Genomic DNA, 7,043 nt, shown 5'->3' with positions numbered 1-7,043 from the left:
CAATGATGTCTACGACTGTTACATCAATGGTATAAAAGTGCGTCAAGTCTTTGAACTTAAACGTGGCTGGGGCATCTATTTTACTCACACTGCTGTCTGCCATCCTGTTAATAACCTCTTTTTCTTAGGCTAGTTAACTTAAGTTCACGTTTCCCTCATTCATGTGTCGAGCGCCGCCTTGAAGTAGGACGTTATGAGCAAAGAAATCTATATATAGCGCTTTATTTTTTAAAATTAAAATATCGATATTTGGCGCAGCGATACGATTCTCGTATCGCACAGAGAAGGAAGACGATATATCGCCATATCGATATTTTGTCCCACCCCTATACATAAGCAAACAATAGTGACACCTGCTGGAAAGTTCTACATCTCCCACTTGGTCTACTAATTCTAAAATCCAAGTAGGCCACCATAACCAAACAATTTACTTCTAGATATGAAATTCTCTCCATGACCATGCAAATAACATTGCATACTTGGATATGAACATATTATGTTACAACATGAATAACTATATCTTCAAGGTAGATTTAAAGGTGATAAATAGGATCTTTTCGTCGACTGAGAAACCAAAGACTGTTACTGAGTTTTTGAAATGAGCGCATGCGTAAGAACAAGCCCCCCCTCCTTTCGAGGGAACGCCTCCCAAAACTCGTGCCACGAGTAATGGAACATGAGTGTTTACCACCGGAATTCGCTGTATCGTGTTAGTGGATTCATTATGTCGGACTCACCGCAGGTAACTCATAATCTGCAGTTGTTACTCCTGTCTCCAGACAAAAACATCGCATGTGGTGCCTGTGGAGTGTGAAAAGTTACTGGAGCACGCAGCCGCGCTCGTCTCTTTTTTTTTTTTTTCTTTTTTTTTTCGCTCGTCTCTCACAAGGAACGTCATGGCAGTGAATAGTCTTTTATCAGTTAGTAAAGACAGTTTCAAATAATATTGCAAAAATGTATAAAACAAAACATCCTCTTTAGCACCTTTAATGTCTAAAACAATACACATTGTCGTTGATGATATTACGACCTCCTTTTACCGAAACACACTACCAGCCTCGGGGAGGATGGTAGCGGGGAAAGTTTCGATCCTTCACCGAAACACACCATGGTGGGGATCCACTATTAACCGAAACGAACCATGGTGGGGATTCTTTATCAACGAAACACACCATGGTGAGGATTCTTTACTGCTCCTCCACTGGAAGCAGAACCACCAACCTCCTAACATCCCTGTGGAGGATGGTGGAGGCATAGTTCTCCTCACCTCGGTTTCTCTTGGACTGTCCGTCGGAAACGTCTCAGGTTACAGATGTAAACCTGGTTCACTGAGTAGGGAACGAGACACTGCGTGATAACGCATTGGGAACCTTCTGCTTGATGTCTGCATTGAAGCACTCATGTATCTAGCCAATCGCGTAGCGAGACGTCAGAGACAGGTGACGTCACGGACCAGGAAACTATAAAGCACACCCGGATGCAGAGCACACTAGCTTCTAAATAAGTCTGAAGCAAGCACTTGCAAGTGTGCAGGGGTACAGCAAGAGACGCAGCGTCTCGTTCCCTACTCAGGGAACCAGGGTTACATCTGTAACCTGAGACGTTCCCTTTCGTGGGAACTATCAACGCTGTGTGATAACGCATTGGGAACGCAATCCCAACTGAGCCGTAGCTCAAACACTTGTCAAAGTTCTCTTGACAAAACAGAGGACCCCGGAGTGGAGCTGATATCAAGGTTATAATACTTAATAAATGTGTGCTGGCATGACCATCCAGCTGCATCACATATATCACTCATGGAAACTCCAGACATCAAAGCTTTTGATGCCACCATACCCCTAGTTGAATGGGCGCAAACATTCAAAGGAGAAGGCTGTACGGCCGCTTCATAGGCAAGTGAGATGGCCTCGACCACCCACTTGCTCATTCTCTGCTTTGATGCTGGGCCCCCTTTTTTAGGGGACCCATAACAGACAAACAATTGATCTGACTTACGCCACAGGGCAGCATCCTGTTGGACATAAGCATCCAAAGCCCTTACTGGGCACAGCAGATTCAATTTTTCCTGATCCGCAGATTCAAATGGAGGAGGATAGAAGGACTGAAGCACAATGGGGCCTGGGACATTGGTAGGGACCTTTGGGACATAACCCGGTCTAGGATACAGGAATGCTTTCACCATTCCTGGAGCAAATTCAAGAAAAGAAGGAGCAACAGAAAGTGCTTGTAAGTCTCCTATCCGCTTCAGAGAAGTGATAGCCAATAAAAGAATCGTTTTAAAAATGAGGAACCTCTCAGGAACCTCCTCTAGTGGTTCAAGTGGAGCCTCAGCTAACCCCTGTAAGACCACGGCCAAGTCCCAGGCCGGAACCCTTGTGCGCACTGGAGGCCTCAACCTCAGTGTGCCACGGAGGAAGCGTGTGACGAGGGGGTCTCGACCTACCGAGATATTCCCCTCAAGAGGAGCATGATATGCTGAAATTGCTGCAACGTAAACCTTCAAGGTTGAGTGAGATAGACCCTCCGAAATTTTTTCCTGGATGAATTTTAGGACGCAGCAAATGGAAGAAGGAACAGGGTCCGTATTATTGTGTCTACACCAGGTAAACAAATTCCATTTGTAGGCATACAACTTCCTCGTGGTGGGAGCTCTGGAATTAAGAATGGTCTCCACAACCTCGGTTGTACCATAGCATCCAGACCCAGAGGTGCTGGATGTGTTAGGGAGTACCAGAGCGGACACTGGGTTGACTTTCCTGAAGCAAACAGGTCGACTTCCGCTCGACCGACATTTTTCCATAGGAGATACACAACTTCCGGGTGGAGTCTCCACTCCCCGGGCCTTGGCCCCTGCCTCGACAGGGCATCTGCTCCCACATCTTGATGTCCCGGGATGTAAGCTGCCCTCAGCGAGAGCAGCTTCCCTTGAGACCACAGGAGGATCTGATGGGCCAAGTAATATATTCGGCGAGACCGCAGACCCCCCTGATGATTTACATATGCAACCACTGCAGTGTTGTCCGTACGAACCAACACATGGTAACCTCTCAGGTCTGGGACAAAGTTTTTTAAAGCTAGGAACACTGCCATCATCTCTAGCCGATTTATGTGCCAAGAGAGCTGATGGTCTTCCCATAGACCCTGAGCTGAGCAACCACTCATGATCGCTCCCCAGCTCGTGAGGGAGGCGTCTGTCGTAAGCATTACACGACGAACAGTGGCCCCCAACACGGGCCCTGGGACAGGAACCGGGGGTCTTTCCACATGTTCAGAGAACAAAGACATCTTTTTGAAACTTTGATCATGCGGAAGGGATTTCCCTTCGGGGAGAACCCCCCTCTTCCTGAGCCACCACTGTAGGGGTCTCATGTGCAGAAGGCCAAAAGGTATTATGTTGGACGCAGCTGCCATCAGACCCAGCAGTTTCTGGAAATGTTTTACAGTGAGTGACTGGCCTAACTTCACCCCTTTCATAGCCATAAGAATGGCACTCACCCGAACGGGAGACAAATGTGCCCGCATCGTGGTGGAGTCCCACACTACACCCAGATAATTGGTGGATTGTGCTGGAACTAGCACACTCTTTTTGGCATTGAGCCTCAGCCCAAGCCTCTTCATATGGGACAGAACAACATCTCGATGTTGAACTGCTAGTTGCTCTGACTGAGCTAGAATCAACCAATTGTCGATATAATTCAGTATGCGAATGCCCTGGATCCTCAATGGAGCCAGAGCTGCGTCCAGGCATTTCGTGAATGTGCGGGGTGATAATGATAGGCCAAACGGAAGAACCCTGTATTGGTAAGCTTCGCCCCCGAAAGCAAACCTGAGGAACTTCCTGTGAGAAGGATGGATGGTGTAACGATGTAGCGGTTATTAATCAATTTATGGGTTGAATATGAATATAATAATTCATAAGGTTTTATGAATTATTATGCACATGTTGACCCAAGGGGGAATTAAACATATATTGTGAATCAATTACAACGAATTATAATTAATTACATATATGATTAGTTCAGGTTCAATAATTATTTAGAGAATCTACCAGCTCGTCCAGCAAACCGTTGCTTCTCATAGAATATTATGAACGTTATTCTCTGGCCATGAAAATAACTTGCTATTATAGCATCAAAGCATAAGCGATCGGAAAAATGTTAAAGTGACTTGGTCTTCAGTTGAAAGAACAAACAGAACAATCGAGCATGAATTAAGTGTTTAATATATGCAGCTACGACTACAGAGATTATCCGTCTAAATATATATACAATAATATACACACGAGTGGAAGTAGAGAAGGAAAGAGAGAAGGCAAGTAGCAAACTTACAAACAGTCCTAAGCCAGCACGGAAATCAGTTTCATCATCTAAGATTGAGAAACGGCAGTATACTTGCATTGGTTGTGCGTGTCGAATTTCAGTTTAGGGCTGGTGCAGTTCGTTTGCTTCTTCCGTTCCGCGGGAAGGTTTGAACTGAGGACTTGAGAGTGAGTTTCGTTGGAAGATGGCGGTTCCGAAGCTGAGCGCGATGGCAGCGCGTGGTCACCGGAGACGTCCGAGAGAGACCTGCACGAGGTGCTCATGAGACAATCGGGAGAACACACAGGAGAATCAATGGCCAATGACATTGATGTAAAGTTGGCGGGCAAGCTCTTTCTTAGTTTGGTCTCCTAGCTGAATTTGCATACTTAATGACTATCAGATCGGATTTCAAGATGGAGTACGTTCTTCACAGTATCATTAAACACATAGAAAAATGCATTTGTCAGCTATGTGACATTTCTCAGTGAATAGCTTGTGTCCGGAGCTTTACGGAGAGATCAAACTCGATACAACAGAAATGCATATAAAAGAAGTTATGGTTTACAGATAGAATTCTATCATTAAAATGCACACTGGCACAAATACACTCATTTAAACACTAGGAAACATGCATACGCTTCAAAATACAGGATGGGTATATGTTGGCATAATTGTATTTTACATATACAGTCAAAAATGTACGTTTGTGTGTTTCTGTATGTGTCTGTGTGTGTGTTTTTGTGTGTGCCTGTGTGTGTGGGTGTTGGAATGTGGATCTGGTCAGTCTGTTTGGGGGGTGGGGGGGTGAGGGGCTCCTTTTGAAGTCACCAAAGTGAGGAAGTTGGAGTTTTCTATTTACCCTCACAGGTCCACAAACCTGCTGAAAGTCACAGCCGTCCAGAGCCAATTTAGTGATTTATAAACAAAGTTCATCAGGTTAAAAGCGTTCTGAAAACTCCAAAGTTTATTGACTCTGAACGGATCCATCCAGACGTTACAATGGACAGATAAAAGTACGCATCTTTCAGGTCTACTGCCACAAACCAGTCCTCGGATCTGATCTGTGGTATAATCTGTTTGAGTGTCAGCTTTTGTATTGAGCGATTTAGCAGACATAAATCTATGATAGGTCATAGGCCTCCATCCTTCTGTAGGGAAAACACCCTAGGAAGTAAAATTAGCTCAAATGAATAAAGAGTTGTTTAGATTACGACCGAGCAACTGATTCGTCCAGCGTTCATTTGCTCGAGCCGTAATAAGCTCTTGTAACGGATATAAATATCCAACAATCGTGAAAACACTGATTAGAGCACGGTAACTTGAAATCGACAGTTTAAGACATTAAATCATAAAGCACATAATACAAGACACTTTCCTTTTAAAATCTACAAGAGATTTTATTTATTCTAACACAAACTAATCTAACACAAAGGCACGCACATACACACACACACACACACACATTCATACGCGTTGCAGTAAGAAGGAAATGAGAGAGAAAGAGTTTTGAAAGAGAGAGAGAGAGAGAGAGAGAGAGAGAGAGTGATCTGATTAACCAAATTCCTATCAATGCATTTCAAAGACCAGAACGAACCATGAATCATTCATTTAAATGCACCAGTTCAGTTTTCATCTGGAGGTACTTGCTTGCGTTGACTTAAAGGTGAATTTCCCTCGTCGTGCAGAGAGGGGTTTCCCAAGTCGATGATTGGTCCAGATCAGGTCCGTGTGGAACAATGAAGGAAGTCTCTTTGTCGCTGGAGTTGAAGTGGCAAAAGTCGTTGGTTGAACTTTGCGGCGAAACTTAGGACACAAGACTTTCAGCGGTAAAGGAAAATTAAGTAAAGAAAAGAAAAGTGAGTGAAGGTTGGATGGCTTGAATGAGCGGCTTGTCTGTTCTTCTTGTCACTCCATTGTTCTTGGTACCTGTCTTGGCTTCTTTTCCCAGAACAGAACCAACTCCCCGTTCGTTTACTAACCAACTTCTCTCGTTCACTATCTTGCAATATGATCATTTAAACTTAGTTGTTTGTCACCCCTCTGAGGAGTCCTGGCCAATCAGACATTGTCCTGTTTCAAGAGGGCCTTCCTCTGCCCCCAATAAAACATAACATCCTGTTTCTGCTTCAGCAGAGAGTGCCATTTTAACATAATTTCTATTAAATGGGATACAATACATTTTAAACAGATTTCATTCAAGTCAGGATATAGGAAAGGGGGAAAGAATCAAATTAAGTCCAAATAAGGCATACTTTCAGTCATTCAGTCAAGAGTTAACACATTTACATGAATTGTGAGTGTTCTAAAGCCTAACTGTTTACAGGTAGTACTTGTGGACACATAATGCAAAATGTATGTAGTTAAAAGATGTTTGATAAGTCCGTTACAATTGTTGGAACAATTTTGAAGCAGATTTATTTGTTCAACAGTCTCTTTGGCTTTCCTGTGAAGTAAGGAAACAAAAGGGTCTGGATTGTCTCTCTGTCTTCTTGGGTGACTCTTTGGTATGTCGCTTCTGCTATCAGGAAGCATGTGTCGTAAAAGTAATCAGCCTGGCTTTATCTGCAGACGGGCCGGAGCCGGAACCTCAATTCTGAATTAGAATTATGTTTTGAAAGAATCATCTGAATGATTCATTTGTCTGGTTCGTTCACAGTTCCTACACTTCTTTGGAACAATGAAATAATGGCTGTAAAATCCTGACTGATTGCTGGGAGGAGGGACCCTCTCTATAGCTCCTTT

This window comes from Chanodichthys erythropterus, chromosome 14, assembly GCF_024489055.1.
Source record: "Chanodichthys erythropterus isolate Z2021 chromosome 14, ASM2448905v1, whole genome shotgun sequence".
NCBI classification, from domain to species: domain Eukaryota; kingdom Metazoa; phylum Chordata; class Actinopteri; order Cypriniformes; family Xenocyprididae; genus Chanodichthys; species Chanodichthys erythropterus.
The sequence above is the reverse complement of the archived record's forward strand: the minus strand, read 5'-3'. Positions refer to the sequence as shown.